Source organism: Heptranchias perlo, chromosome 35, assembly GCF_035084215.1.
Source record: "Heptranchias perlo isolate sHepPer1 chromosome 35, sHepPer1.hap1, whole genome shotgun sequence".
Lineage (NCBI taxonomy): Eukaryota > Metazoa > Chordata > Chondrichthyes > Hexanchiformes > Hexanchidae > Heptranchias > Heptranchias perlo.
Window position 1 is genome coordinate 8758356 of NC_090359.1, and position 16566 is coordinate 8774921.

A 16566-nucleotide genomic window follows, 5' to 3' on the forward strand; every position below is an offset into this window, starting at 1 on the left:
GGGAAGGGAAAGATGCTGCCTGATGTCATGGTGTAAACGGGTGAAATTACTTAGCTGACAGTTAATGATCCGCTCTCAGGTCGGGCGGCCTGTTCCAGTTCCCGTATGGTGAAAGTTTAGCGTTTTACCCCCTTGATAAATTGTTTTTTTTTTATTTGGTTCTCAGCAAATTACAAAAACTTTTGTCACAAACGAGACGATGTGGAACTGATGGGTTACCTGTCCATGTTTCATACGTCATGTGCAACAGGAACAAGGATTCTCCTGAACAAGTTTCTGGGAATTTTGAAAAGGGCCCCTGACGTGTATTCGGAATCTGATAATTAAAAGGCCACAAATGAAGCGGTTACATAAAATTCCAATGGGTGGGAGGAGGCTCGTGTTGAGCAAAGAAGCTGGCATCGATATGTTGGGTCGAATGGCCTAGCTCTGTACTGTAAATTCTGTGTAATCCATGCAAACGTTGTACTGTCATATTTCTGTCTCTGAAGTACAATGCTCAACGAGGCAGGCATCTAACAGTCCTCACTTCAAATCCTTTATAACAAGAACATCTTGCTTTTTTTAATCGCGTCAATGACGTAGCAAAAAGAGCAATGGCGCTACACACAGCAGAGATTATGAAACATAATTTGACTCCGGGCCACATGAGGAGATATTAGTTCAGGTGACCAAAAGCTTGTTGAAAGTGATAGATTTTCAGGAGCGTCATCAAGGAGGAAAAAGAGGTGGAGAGGATTAGGGAAGGAATTCGAGAACTGACGGTCTCGGCAGTTGAAGGAAAGCCGCCAACAGTGGAGGGAACGAAATTGGGAATGTGCAAAGGCCAGAATTGGAGGAACACACAGATCTCGAAGGGTTGTCGGGGAGGAGGAAGTTGCAGAGATAGGGACGGGCAAGGCCATGTAAGGATTTGAAAACAACGATGAGACTTTTAAAATTGAGGCTTTGCCGGAACGGGAGCCAATATCGGTCTGCGAGCACAGCGGTGATGGGTGAAGGGGATTTGGTGACAGTTAAGATACAGTTTTGGATGAGCTCTATTTTAGGGTGTGTGCAAGGTGGGAGGCCGGAGAGGAGAGTATTTTAGTAGCCGAGTCTAGAGGTAACAAAGGCATAGATGAGGATTTCCGCAGCAGATCAGCTGAAGCAGGACAGGAGGCCAGCGATATTATGGAGGTGGAAGTAGGCAGTCTTAGTGATGGAGCGGATGTGGGGTCGGAAGGTCAGCTCAGAGTCAAATCGGACACCAAGGTTGCGAACAGTCTGGTTCAGGCTCAGGCTGTGTTCAGGAGAGAGATAAAACAGCAAACAATTTCTGCCCGTCCAGCCAAGACGCTGTATTGTCAACTCTGGTGAGAAGCTCGGAAAATGACTTTGTTCTCCGATCAGCACTTTTAACAAAAACAATTGGATCGTTAAAAAGAACACTTGTATTTGAAATGTGTCAGTTGGATGGTTAATACTGAGTTTGGTTGGGCTGATCTGATTTCTTTATGCCCACAAGTATGATACGTTTTAACACCCACACTCTCACTTCAATCACCATCCGGGTGGGTGATAGAATCCAGAGACATTTAGCGCGACAAATCTTTCCGCCCTGTCAATTACTGAGACTCGGGAAAAATGTTAACCATTTCAGCCTCTCAGATACAGGTGTCGCCAGTTCCATCTTGTTCAGCCCGAAGCCAGGGTGATTTTACCGTCTCTGAAGTTCACTTCACTTTCCCGAAAGTCTGCTCTTAGAGAGAGCAATGAAATAGGAAGGAGCAGTAAGAATTTCTCTTTTGGTTGAAAATCAAAAGACTTGCTAAATGTGTGGCTATAGCGACTCTATTTTATCGACTTTTAGTGAGTTTAGTAGAAACGCCTTAAAAACAGTCACACAACACAACTAAAAGTACTTCTACATTGTATATTATGAGCATTATATACTGCATTTTCTACATTAAAACCGTGATTACATTTCAAAAACATTTAATTGTCTGTAAAGCGCTTTGAGATATTCTGAGGCCGTGAAAGGCGCTATATGAATGCAAGCTCTCTTTCTTTTACTTCACATGCGTCTATTTATTGAGCAAACATCGACCAAAACTCAACGCAAAATTTTGAAGTCCTTCACTTCCTCCAAAATTTCCAATTCCTGCATCAATTGGTCAGGCACTGTATATTTTTGGGAAAATTCCTGATGGTGGCCCAGCAGCTACAAGAGGAATTTCGGCTTCTTCAGCGTGATTGCTGAAAATGTTGATTCAGAAAATCAAACGGCGCCAAACCTGTGACCAGTTTGACGGCGGCAATTCTCAAATCCCAAAATTGGTCCTTAGTCCCGTCATTTTACCACATTTCCGCACAGAGTCCTTCTCAGTCATGTATTGAGTTACATCGAGTTACATCGAAACTACAACACAGAAACAGGCCATTCAGCCCAACTGGTCTATTTATGCTGCACTCGACCCTCCTCCTTCCTTATTTCATCTAACCCCATCAGGATACACTTCTATTCCTTTCTCCCTCATGTGCTTATCGAGCTTCCCCTAAAATGCATGTATGCGATTTGCCTCAACTCTTCCTCGTGGTAGCGCGTTCCACATTATTACCATTCCTTGGGTAAAGAAGTTTCTGCTAAATACCCTATTGGATTTATTAGGGACTATTTTATATTTGTGACCTCTAGTTTTGTACATCCCCATAAGTGGAAACATGTTCTCTAGGTCTACCCTATCAAACCCATATCATTATTTTAAAGACCTCTATCGGGTCAGCCCTCAGCCTTCTCTTTTCCAGAGAAAAGTGAAACAACCTGTTCGGCCTTTCCTGATAAGAATGACCTCTCATTTCTGGCATCATCCTTGTGAATCTTGTTTGCGCCCTCTCCAGTGCCTCTGTATCCTTTCTATAGTTTGCAGAACATAACTGTGCTCAGTACTCCAAGTGTGGCCTTCCCAAAGTTATGCACAAATTTAAAACAACTTCTTTGCTATTCAATTCTATCCCTCGAGAAATGAACCCCAGTGCGTGATTTACCCTTTTTATGGTCTTACCAATCTGTGTTGCTACTTTTAGTGAATTGTGTATCGATACCCCTAAATTCCACTGCTCCGTTACCTCGTTTAGACTGTTATTATCCAAGCAGTATGTGGCCCCCTTAATCTTCCAATTAATATGCACCACTTCACACTTACCGACATTGAAATTCATTCGCCAATTACATGCTCATTCTGCAAGTTTATTAATGTCCTCTTGCATTTTGACGCATTCTTCCTTTGTATTTACTATACCTCCCAATTTCATGCAGCCCGCAAAATTTTGAAATTGTATTTCGGATTCCCGAATCCACATAGTTAACGTAAATTTTGAACAACAATTGAACCAGCAGCGATCCCTGTGGAACATCACTGCCCACCTTTTGCCAGTCTGAGTAGCTACCTTAACATTTACTTCCTGTTTTCTGTTTTGTAGCCAGCTTGCTTTCCATTCTGCTCCCTATCCATGGACTGCACATGCTCAGACCTTCGCCATGACTCCACAATACGGTATCTTATCTGCCGATGCACCACTTTGGAATATCAGCAGATATCACTTTTCTGCACAGGAAGCAGTTGCATAAGTTTTTTGTGTGTGCTTACGCGTGTGTTTATGATTGTGCTTGTGCGTGCGTGTAAGTGTGAACGTGTGTGTGTGTAAATTTGATTGAGTGTGGATGCGTGCGTATGTGTAGTGCCTATGCATGTGTGCATGAATGTGTGCATTTGTGTTTTTGTGTGTTAATGTGAGCGCATGTGTGTACGCACATTTAGAATCATAGAATCATAGAATCATAGAAGTTTAGAACATGGAAACAGGCCCTTCGGCCCAACATGCCCATGTCGCCCAGTTTATACCACTAAGCGAGTCCCAATTGCCTGCACTTGGCCCATATCCCTCCATACCCATTTTACCCATGTAACTGTCCAAATGCTTTTTAAAAGACAAAATTGTACCCGCCTCTACTACTGCCTCTGGCAGCTCGTTCAAGACACTCACCACCCTTTGAGTGAAAAAACTGCCCCTCTGGACCCTTTTGTATCTCTCCCCTCTCACCTTAAATCTATGCCCCCTCGTTGCAGACTCCCCTACCTTTGGGAAAAGATTTTGACTATCTACCTTATCTATGCCCCTCATTATTTTATAGACTTCTATAAGATCACCTCTTAACCTCCTACTCTCCAGGGAAAAAAGTCTCATTCTATCCAACCTCTCCCTATAAGTGAAACCATCAAGTCCCGGTAGCATCCCAGTAAATCCTTTCTGCACTCTTTCTAGTTTAATAATATCCTTTCTATAATAGGGTGACCAGAATTGTACACAGTATTCCAAGTGTGGCCTTACTAATGTCTTGTACAACTTGAACAAGACATCCCAACTCCTGTATTCAATGTTCTGACCAATGAAACCAAGCATGCTGAATGCCTTCTTCAATACCCTATCCACCTGTGACTCCACATTCAAGGAGCTATGAACCTGTACTCCTACATCCCTTTGTTCTTTAACTCTCCCCAACGCCCTTACCATTAACGGAGTATGTCCTGGCCCGATTCGATCTACCAAAATGCATCACATCACATTTATCTATATTAACCTCCATCTGCCATTCATCTGCCCACTGGCCCAATTTATCAAGGTCCCGTTGCAATCCGAGATAACCTTCTTCACTGTCAACAATGCCACCAATCTTGGTGCCATCTGCAAACTTATAACAATGCCTCGTAAATTCTCATCCAAATCATTAATATAAATAACAAATAACAGCGGACCCAGCACCGATCCCTGAGGCACACCGCTGGTCACAGGCCTCCAGTTTGAAAAACAACCCTCTACAACCACCCTCTGTCTTCTGTCCTCAATCCAATTTTGTATCCAATAGGCTACCTCACCTTGGATCCCGTGAGATTTAACCTTATGTAACAATCTACCATGCGGTACCTTGTCAAAGGCTTTGCTAAAGTCCATGTAGACCACGTCTACTGCACAGCCCTCATCTATCTTCTTGGTTACCCCTTCAAAAAACTCAATCAAATTCGTGAGACATGATTTTCCTCTCACAAAGCCATGCTGACTGTTCCTAATCAGTCCCTGCCTCTCCAAATGCCTGTAGATCCTGTCTCTCAGAATACCCTCTAACAACTTACCCACCACAGATGTCAGGCTCACCGGTCTGTAGTTCCCAGGATTTTCCCTGCCGCCCTTTTTAAACAAAGGCACAACATTTGCTACCCTCCAATCTTCAGGCACCTCACCTGTAGCTGTCGATGATTCAATATGTGTGTATGTGTGTCTATGTGCGTACTTGTGTGTGCCCATCAATGTGTATGTGTGCATGTCTGTGCGTATGTCTGCATATGTGTGCGTGTATGTGTGTGTGTGCTAAGAAGGGAGCCAAGGTTCTTTGAATGGTGTGTGTTCAACGCAATCTCGGTTGGTTACATGGTGTAATGGTGAGCACTTTGGACTTTGAATCCAGTGATCCGCGTTTAAATCTCTGTGAAACCTGTTTTGGAGTCGATCCCTATGTTTCCCATATCAAAGGAGACACTTTTTAAAATGTGAACACAATTCGATTCTCGAGTTCAACATTCAAAAATTCTCCAGCCACGTGAGAAGCTACTGCAATCCATGTGACTGGAACTTCATTCCAGGCCGTTTGGTATCATTTACAGTCCTGCAAATAATGGACGCTTTTATGCCAATGGAAGCGATCTCATGCGGCGAAAATAAACATCTCAAAGCTGTTTTAATCTGCATTCAAATATAACTGGCAAGTATAGAACTCGCTGGCCCAGAGTGCAATTGTGGAAAGGAAAATTCCCAATGCTTGTGACAATTTCCGAAACTCCCAATTTCCGAAATTCCCAATGCTTGTGACAATTTCCGAAACTCTCTCGGGTCAAATGACAAAAACATTCATGGACGAATGATTCGAGACCGAATGCTTTATCTGTTGCCTCCGGATAAACGGAACATTGTCAGAAGATTCGGCCCGTGCGTTTCCCAGTGTAAGGGAGAGAAGTGTCTGATCAACTCTGCTAATTAAGGTGGAAAAATCTCGGGTAAATTGGTCACCTCTGCGTGATTCATACGGGAGGTTTTGGAACATTCTTTAAAGCCTCCGACTCACTCGGAAACAAACCCAGACACACGGATTGACCCAGAATTAACCTATAGATGGACTCAGAGAAAACAGAGCCCGATGCAATATCTGGAAGCGCATGGGAATGGACAAGAGAAAGAGAAGGTCAAAGTGATTTGTGAACAAAAACTTGACTGAGAACCTAAAAGACAACAACAAGAGGCTGCTAGCGCTTATCGTGACCGGATGTGGTGTCTAGGATGTGCCGCAGGGCTCCATGCCTTAGTTGATGAAAAAGTCTGTCAAACAAGCAGAGGTTCCTGGCATCAAATCCCAGCGGGACATTCTTTTCACCTTGGTTCCATTTCCCTGTTTGTGACTTTTAAGCAGATTCTTCGGAATTCACCAAATACAGCCGTGCCAAACTGTACCTTTAATGTGCGGACAGACATCTCTGAGAAAGTATGAAGTAAGATGCTGGAAATCTGAAATTACAGGAGAAAATGCTGGAAAAACTCAGGGGGTCAGACAGCGTCTGTGTCGAGACGAATGTCGGATAACCTTCTGGCGAAAGGTCATCGATTGAAAAATTATTCCACCTTCCTCTCTCCACAGATGCTGCCTGACCCGCTGAGTATTTCCAGCATTTCTTGTTTTTATCTCGATCAATGAGTCGATGACGTGTATCGAGTATCTTACACTGGAGAAATGTTTTTACAAACAACGTTACTTTCACAGGATCATATGAACAGGAGTAGGTCATGCAGCCCCTCCAGCCTGTTCCTCCATTCAATCATATAATGGCTGATCTGAACCTGAACTCCATTTACACGTCTTTGAGCCATTTCCCTTGATACTCTTACCTAACAAAAATCTATTTATTGCATTCTTCAAAATTTCAATTGACCCAACATACACGGATTTCCACGACCCTATTTTTGTCCAAGGTGCTTCCTGATATCATTCCTGAACGGCCTAGCTCTAATTGCAAGAATATGCTCACTTGTTCTACACACCTCCACCAGAGGTAATAGTTTCTCTGTAACTACCCTATCGAATCTCCTTATCATTTTAAACACTTCGATTGGATGGCCCTCCCACCATTTAAACTCAAGGGAATACAAGCCATGTTTTATGCAACATGTCCACGTAAATTTCCCTTTTAAGCCCACGTATTCAGGTGAATCTGTGCTGCACTCCATCCAACGTCAATATATCCTTCCTGAGTTGCAGTGCCCAAAACTGAACCAAGTTCTCCAGGTGGAATCTGACCAACGATCTGTGCATCTGAAGCATCAATTCCTCACTTTTGTTTTCAAGCCGCCTTGAGATAAAGGCCAAAACTTCATTAGCCTTTTTGATTGCTTGTTGTACCTGCATAGTAGCTTTTAATGATTTGTGTTCCTTGACACCCGAATATCTTTACATTTCCTAGTCTCACGCCACAAAGTAAATATTTCGATTTTTCTTTCTTGGATCCAAAGTGGATGACCTCACACTGCCTCAAATTCAGCTCCACTTTTGCCCACTCGCTAATTCTAGCAATGTCCGTTCGTAACTTCCTGCTCCCATCTACACACCTTGCTGTGCCTCCCAATTTAGTGTTATGTGAAAATTTCGATGTAGAACTCTCTCGTCCTTCATTCAACACCATTTGCCACATTCTGCCAATCAGAATACATTCATTGAATCATAGCATCATCGAATGATACAGCAAAGAAGAGGCCATTCGGTCTTCGTGCCTGTACCGTCTCTTTGAAAAGCTATCCAATTAATCTCACTCCCCTGCCCTTCCCCCAAAGCCCTGCAAATTTTCCCTCGTCAAATATCTATCCAATTCTCTTTTGAAAGTTATTATTGAATCTGCTTCCACCACCCTTTCATGCACTGCATTCCAGATCATAACAACTCGCTGCTTTAGAACGCAGTTCTCCTCATCTCGCCTCTGGTTCTTTTGCCAAAACTATTAATCTGTGTCCTCTGGTTACCGGCCCTTCTGCCTCTGGAAAAAGTTTCTCGTTATTTGCTCAAGCAAAACCTTTCATGATTTGCAACACCTCTATTAAATCTGCCCTTTACCTGCTCTGCTCCAAGAGAACGACCCGTCCTTCTTTACTCTCTATACATCGACTCTATGTCTCCTTCATTTTAACCAATTACGAACCTATTTCACAAGCTTGCCTCCAATCCCATGCACTTTTAATTTCGCTAACCATCTCTTGAGAGGAACCTCATCAAATACTTTTTGGAAGTCCATATAGACGATAAAATTGGACACTTTTTTATTCATTCATTTGATATGGGCGTCGCTGGGAAGGCCAATATTTATTGCCCATCCCTAAATGTCATGTTAATAAACGGGGAATAGAGAGGAGACAATGAGGCAATTCGAGGGAGTCCAAAGTTAAAGCCAGAAGTACCGTGGTGAGATAAATTTGTTGCAGATACGGTGGAGTCAGCTGCAGCATCGACCAACTGATGTCCAGTTTCGGAGGCAGGTGCAGAGAGCGAGTGAGTCCAGAAGCTATTTGAAGAATAGAATATCAGATGATACACTGCTGGAGGTATTTCCGTGCGAATGAAGAGTGAGGAGATGTGCAGAGCCAATCGCGGGCAGAAGAAACAGTGGGGAAATTGCAGATCATTAGAAGATCCAGAAACTGCGGAGAAATTGACTACGGCCCAGGAGAGTGATTATTTCGCCAGGAACCAGGAACTGTAGCAAAATAAAGCTAACAAAATAGTAGGACCAGTGGGATTGTCATAAGCTCGGCAGGTAACAACAGCGGTGGGAGATGGACTTCAAGCTGGACAAAATTACCTTCAAACTTAAGCAAATGAACAGCAGATCAGAGTCACTACGGGCAGAAATGCAATCTAGTGCAGTCCAGTGGAGTAGAGAAGTCATAAAGTCGAGGAAAGTCCAAGAATTTGGAAGCCAAATTTGAGCAAAGATCCAGTGCTCTATGATGAAAATAAAGAGCAGCCATGATCGGGGAGTGGGCCCAGGTAACTTTACATTTGCAACTTGAACTTGTAGTTCGGGCTAAAATGCACCCACTATTTGAGCCAGTGGAAGTTCAACAGGGGAAGAGAGGAGGTTTGAGGAGAAAGGGCATAGGATGGCAAAGGATGGCCAAAGATCGTGGTGAACAGCAAAGGAGCTCCCAATGGAGCTGACAGCCAAGGAGCGATCTAAAAATTGCATCTTTAAATTTACGTATGGCAACCTTCGAGTTATAAGAAATAAATTGTCCAGAGTAAACTGGGCTGTGCTGTTAAAGGGTAACCCTGCAGAGCAAGGTAGTAAGTTTTCAAAAGGTTATTTTTAGTATCCAAAACCAATAAATACCTCTGAAATGCAAAACCTCTACTTGTGTAGTTAAGCAACCATGACCAAGGAATGAATTAAGTGACAGCATCGAACTAAAAGTAAAAACTTACACAAATACAGACAATGTGCAAATGCAGTGGACTGGGGGAGCAGAAAAAACATTAAAATGATAAAAGCAATCTAATAATAGGTGTATGGAGCTTTTAGAAACTATAATCCAGGACAAAAGTAATAGTCACTTGGACAAGTGTGGATCAATGAAGGAAAATCAGCATGGATTTGTTAATGGCAAATCGTCTTATTGAACTTGATTGGTTATTTTGAAAGGGCAACGTGGAGGGTTGATAAGTGCAATGCGGTTGATGCTGTGTATAAGGGCTTTCAAAAGGCTTTTGATAAAGTGCCACATATTAGGCTTGGAAGCAAAATTGAAGCCCGTGGAACAAAAAAGGGCAGGGCAGCTTGGATACGAAACTGGCTAAGTGACAGGAAACAGATAGGAGTGATGAACGGTTGTTTTTGCAACTGGAGGAAGGTTCACAGTGGTGGCTGAAAGGATGGTTAGAAGCAGAAACCCTCAACTCATTTAAGAAGTACCTGGATGTGCACCTGAAGTGCCGTGACCCACAAGGATACGGAGCAACTGCTGGAAAGTGGGATTAGGCTGCGTGGCTCATTTTCAGCCGGCGTGAAAAAGATGGGCCGAATGGCCTCCTTTTGTGCGGTAAATTTTCTATGATTCTATGTTTCCCAGGGGTCGGTACTCGGGCCATTGTTTCATATATGTATATATGTATATGTGTGTGTAAATTACTTCGACTTAGGTGCATAGCGTACAATTTCAAAATTTGCAGATGAGACCAAACTTGGAAGTACAGTAAACAGTGAGGAGGATAGTAAGAGACTTTTAGCTAAGTTAGATGCCCATGGAATCTAGGGGAAATACGGACTTGGTTAGGAAATTGGCTGAGCGAAAGGCGATAGAGAGTAAGGATAATGGGTAAGTATTCACATTGGCAGGATGTGCCGAGTGGAGTCCCGCAGGGATCTGTCTTGGGGCGTCAATTATTCACAATATTTATTAACAACTTAGATGAAGGCATAGAAAGTCTCATATCTAAGTTTGCCGATGACACATAGATTGGTGGCATTGTAAGCAATGTAGAAGAAAACATAAAATTCCAAAGGTATGTTGATAGATTAGTTGAATGGGTAAAATTGTGGCAAATGGAATTCAATGTAGACAAATGTGAGGTCATCCACTTTGGATCAAAAAAGCAAAAAGTTAAAAACAGTGGATGTCCAAAGGGACTTAGCGGTTCAGGTACACCGATCATTGAAGTGTCATGAACAGGTGCAGAAAATAATATAGAAGGCTAATGGAATGCTGGCCTGTATATCTGGAGGACTAGAGTACAAGGGGGCAGAAGTTATGCGGCAGCTATACAAAACCCTGGTTAGACCACACCTGGAGTATTGTGAGCAGTTCTGGGCACCGCAGCTTCGGAAGGACATATGAGCCTTGGAGGGAGTGCAGCGTAGGTTTACTGGAATGATACCCGGACTTCAAGGGTTAAGTTACGATGAGAGATTACACAAATTGTGGTTGCATTCTCTGGAGTTTCGAAGTTTAAGGGGTGATCTGATGGAAGTTAATAAGATATTAAGGGGAACAGATGTGGTGGATAGAGAGAAACTATTTCTGCTGGTTGGGGATTTTAAGAGTAGGGGGCACAGTCTAAAAATTAGAGCCAGACCTTTCAGGAGCGAGATTAGAAAACATTTCGACACACAAAGTGTTGTAGAAGTTTGGAACTCTCTTCCGCAAACGGCAATTGATACTAGCTCAATTGTTAAATTTAAATCTGAGAGAGATAGCTTTTTGGCAACCAAAGGTATTAGGAGATATGGGCCAAAGGCAGGTATATGGAGTTCTATCACAGATCAGCCATGATCTTATCAAATGGCGGAGCAGGCACGAGGGGCTGAATGGCCTACTCCTGTTCCTATGTTCCTTTGTTCCAATGTTCCTATATCAGGGACAACTGAAATTGTCAGCCAAAAATTTTAAGTTTATCAGTCTATTTAAAGGGGTCACCAGCCGACAGAACTTGGATTCTCATTGTTTACTGGGATCACCACTCTGGGTTTAACAGTGGATTTACTGGGATCACCAGCCTTTATATCTCGGACTTTCAGGGTTTTCTGGGACCACCAACCTATATATCTGTTTTTTTCAGTCTGTATACTGGGATCACCAGCCTACATATCTGGGATTATCAGGTTTTCATGGGATCACCAATCGGTAAATTAGGGTTTAGCAGGATTTTCTGGGATCACCAGCCGATATATTTAGGTTTCTTCGGGTTTATTGTGATCACCGGCCTAGATATCTTGGTTTATTACCGTTTACTTTGATCACGAGCCGAAATACATGGGTTTAATACGGTTTACTGTGATTACCAGTCTATAAAGCTGAGTTTATTAGGATTTACTAGGATTACCAAGCAAAATAGCTGGATTTATCAGAGTAAACCGGAACCACCAGCCTATATATCCGGATTTATTAGGGCTTATTGAGGTCACCAGCCTATGTATCCGCGTTTATGGAACCGGAGCATCATAAAATCGCAACAGCACAGAGGGAGGCCATTCAGCCCATCGAGTCTGCGCCGGATCTTTGTAACAGCAATCCAGTTAGTCACATTCCCCCGTTCTTTCCCCTTTGGTTCTTTAGCCAATCACTTTAAATCTGTGTCCTCTGGTTTTCGACCTTCTATCAAGGGGAACAGTTTCTCTTTAATACTTTATCTAAACGGGTAATGATTTGGAAAAGTTTTATCAAATATTCTCTCAACCTCCTCTGCACTGAGGAGAACAACCCTAACTTTTCCAGTTTATCCACGGAACAGAAGTCCCTCAACCTTGGAACCATTCTAATAAATCTTTTCTGTCTCCTCGACAAAGCCTTCACAACCTTTCCAAAATGCAGAGATGAGATTTGGACACAATACTCCAGTTGTTGCCGAACCAGTGTTTTGGAAAGGTTCAACATAACTTCCTTATTTTTTACCCTATGCCTCTATTTTTCTAAGGAGCATTGGAAGATTCTGACCAGCACCACTGCAATTTCTACACTTACTTACCTCAGAAAGCTAGGATGAATTCTGTCCAAACCGGTTGACTTATCTATTATGAGTGCAGCCAGACTTTCTAGTAACTTCTCTTTATTAATTTTCACCCAATCCAGTATCACAACTAGCTCCCCTTTTAATGTGATTTTGGCAGCACATTCATCCTTGGTAAAGACAGATGCAAAGTAATTATCTAATACCTCAGCCACGCCCTCTCCCTCCATTCCTCGATCTCCTCTTTGGTCGTAAATTGGGCCCACCCCTCCTCTTACTACGTAGACTGCTTTTATGCTATAAAATGCATTTGGATTCCCTTTTATGTTAGCCGCCATACCCTTTCTTTGACCCTCTTGTTTCCTTTTCCACTTCTCTGTAATATTTATATTCAGCCTGGTGCTCACTTTTATTATCTACCTGATATCTGCCATAGGCCCATTTTTCTGCTTCATCTTACTCTCTATGTATTTCGTTATCCAGGGAGGTCCAGCTTGGGTTGCCCTAGTTTTCCCCTTTGTGGGAATGTATCTAAGCTGTACCAGAACCATCTCTTCTTTAAAGACTCCCCATTTTTCGATAACAGCTTTGCCTGCCAATGTTTGATTCCAATTTACCCGGGCCAGATCCCACTGAAATTGGTTCTCCTCTAATTAAGTATTCTTACTATTGATTGTTCCTTGTAAGGATAGTGTCGATTATTCCTTGAATGGATAAAGCCAGCAACAATAGGCCAGTCAGTTTAACCTCAGTGGTGGGGAAACTTTTAGAAACGTTAATCCGTGACAGAATTAACAGTCACATGGACGATTGTGGATTGATTAGGGAAAGCCAGCACGGATTTGTTAAAGGCAAATCGTGTTTAACTCACTTCATAGAGAGTTTTTGATGAGATAACAGAGAGGTAGATGAAAGCAATGCAGCTGATGTGCTCTTTATATGGACTTTCAAAAGGCGTTTGATAAAGTGGCGCATGGGATGTTCCCAAGGCTTGAAAATTGCAGCCACGAGGAGAGATTGAATAGTCCGGGGCTCTTTTCCTTGGAGCAGAGGATGCTGAGGGGAGACTGGATTGAGGTGTACAAAATTATGAGGGGCCGATATTGATTAGACAGGAAGTACCTGTTTCCCCTAGCGGAGAGTTCAAGAAATAGATGACATAGATTTAAGCTGATTGGCTGAAGGATTGGAGGGGACATAAGCAAAAACTTTTCCACTCAGAGCGTGGTGGGTGTATGGAATTCGCTGCCCGAATGGGTGGTAGAGTCAGGGACCCTCAACTTTTAGAAACGTACCTGGAACTGCCCCAAGAGTGCTGTAATTTGCAGTCCCACGGATCGGTTTCTGAAAGGTGAGATTAGAATAGGCACCTGGTTGATCTTCGAGCCGGCGCTGACACAATGGTCCGAGTGGCTCTCTTCTGTGCTGCATCTTCTCTATGATTCTATGGTTCTATGGGGGGATTATCATCAAGATTACGGCCCATAGAATAAAGGGGGCAGTAGCAATATGGATACAGAATTTGCTAAGTGACAAGAAACGGTGAGTAGTGGTGAACGGTTGTTTTTCGGACTGGAGGGAGGTGTTCAATGGTGCTTCCCAGGAGTCAATGCTAGGACGACTGCTTTTCATGACATGCATTAATGACTTTCACTTGGGTGTACGGGGCACAATTTCAAAATTTCCAGATGACACAAACCTTGGAAGTGTACTAAACAGTGAGGAGAATAGCGATAAACTTCAGGACGATACAGACAGCCTGGTGGCATGGGCGGACACATGGCAGATGAAAGTTAACGCAGAAAAATGCGATGTGTTACATTTCGTAGGAAGAACCAGGAGAGGCAATATAAACGAAAGGGCAGAACTCTAAAAGGGGTACAGGAAAAGAGAGATCTGGGTGTATATGTGCACCAATCGTTGAAGATGGAAGGGCAGGTTGAGAAAGTGGTTAAAAAGCATACAGGATCCTGGGCTTTATAAATAGAGGAATAGAGTACAGAAGTTTGGAAGTCATGATGAATCTTTATAAAACACTGGTTCAGCCACAACTGGAGTATTGTGTCCACTTCTGGGCACTGCACATCAGCAATGTTATGAAGACCCCAGAGAGGGTGCAAAAGAGATTTATTGGAATGATTCCAGGGATGAGGGACTTTAGTTACGTGGACAGATTGGAGAAGCTGAGGTTGTTCTCCTCGGAACATAAACGGTTGCGAGGAGATTTGGTGGAGGTATTCAAAATCATGAAGGGTCCAGACAGAGCAGATAGAGAGAAACTGTTCCCATTGGCAGAAGGTTCAAGGATCAGAGGACATAGATTTAAGGTGATTGGCAAACGAACCAAAGATGACATGAGGAAGAATTTTTTTTTTACACAGCGGGTGGTTAAGATCTGGAATGCAGTGCCCGAGGGGGTGTTGGAGGCAGATTCAATCGTGAATAAGTACTTGAAAGGAAAAAAAAAATCGGGCTCCGTGGATGGGGCGGGGTAGTGGGACGAGCTGGATTGCTCTTGCATGGTGCTGGTGCAGAATCGATGGGCCAAATGGACTCCTTCCGTTCTTTAATCTTTCTATGATTCCATGATTCTATGATTGTCCTTTTCAATAACTACTCTAAACCTTATGATACTAATACTGCTGTTTCCTAAATGTTCACCAACTGACAATTGCTACACTTGACCCATCTCATTCCTCAGAAACAGATGCAGCAATGTCTCCATTATCGTTGGACTGGAAACATACTAATCAAGAAAGTTCTCCTGAAAGCACTTCAGATATTCCTTCCCCCTTTGCCCTTTACACTATTACTATCCCAGTCAATATGGGTATAGTTGAAGTCGCCCATTATCACTGCAGTTTTTTTTATTTATTCGTTCATGGGATGTGGGTGTCGCTGGCGAGGCCGGCATTTATTGTCCATCCCTAATTGCTCTTGAGACGGAGGTGGTGAGCCGCCTTCTTGAACCGCTGCAGTCCGTGTGGTGACGGTTCTCCCACAGTGCTGTTAGGAAGGGAGTCCCAGGATTTTGACCCAGCGACGATGAAGGAACGGCAATAGATTTCCAAGTCGGCATGGTGCGTGACTTGGAGAGGAACGTGCAGGTGGTGTTGTTCCCATGTGCCTGCTGCTCTAGTGCATCTAGGTGGTAGAGGTCGCGGGTAAGAGAGGTGCTGTTGAAGAAGCCTTGGCGAGTTGCTGCAGTGCATCCTGTGGATGGTACACACTGCAGCCACAGTGTGCCGGTGGTGAAGGGAGTGAATGTTTAGTGTGGTGGATGGGGTGCCAATCAAGTGGTCTGCTTTTTGTTGGATGGTGTCAAGCTTCTTGAGTGTTGTTGGAGCTGCACTCATCCAAGCAAGTGGAGAGTATTCCATCAGACTCCTGACTTGTGACCTGTAGATGGTGGAAAGGCTTTGTGGAGTCAGGAGGTGAGTCACTCGCCGCAGAATACCCAGCCTCTGAACGGCTCTCGGAGCCACATTATTTATATGGCTGGTCCAGTTAAGTTTCTGGTCAATGGTGACCCCCAGGACGTTGATGGTGGGGGATTCGGTGATGGTAATGCCGTTGAATGTCAAGGGGAGGTGGTTAGACTCTCTCTTTTTGGAGATGGTCACTGCCTGGCACTTATCTGGCGCGAATGTTACTTGCCACTTATGAGCCCAAGCCTGAATGTTGTCCAGGTTTTGCTGCATGCGGGTTCGGACTGCTTTATTATTTGAGGTGTTGCGAATGGAACTGAACACTGTGCAATCATCAGCGAACATCCCAATTTCTGACCTTATGATGGAGGGAAGGTCATTGATGAAGCAGCTGAAGATAGCTGGGCCGAGGACACTGCACTGAGGAACTCCTGCAGCAATGTCCTGGGGCTGAGATGATTGGCCTTCAACAACCACTACCATCTTCCTTTGTGCTAGGTATGACTCCTGCCACTGGAGATTTTTCCCCCTGATTCCCATTGACTTCAATTTTACTAGGGCTCCTTG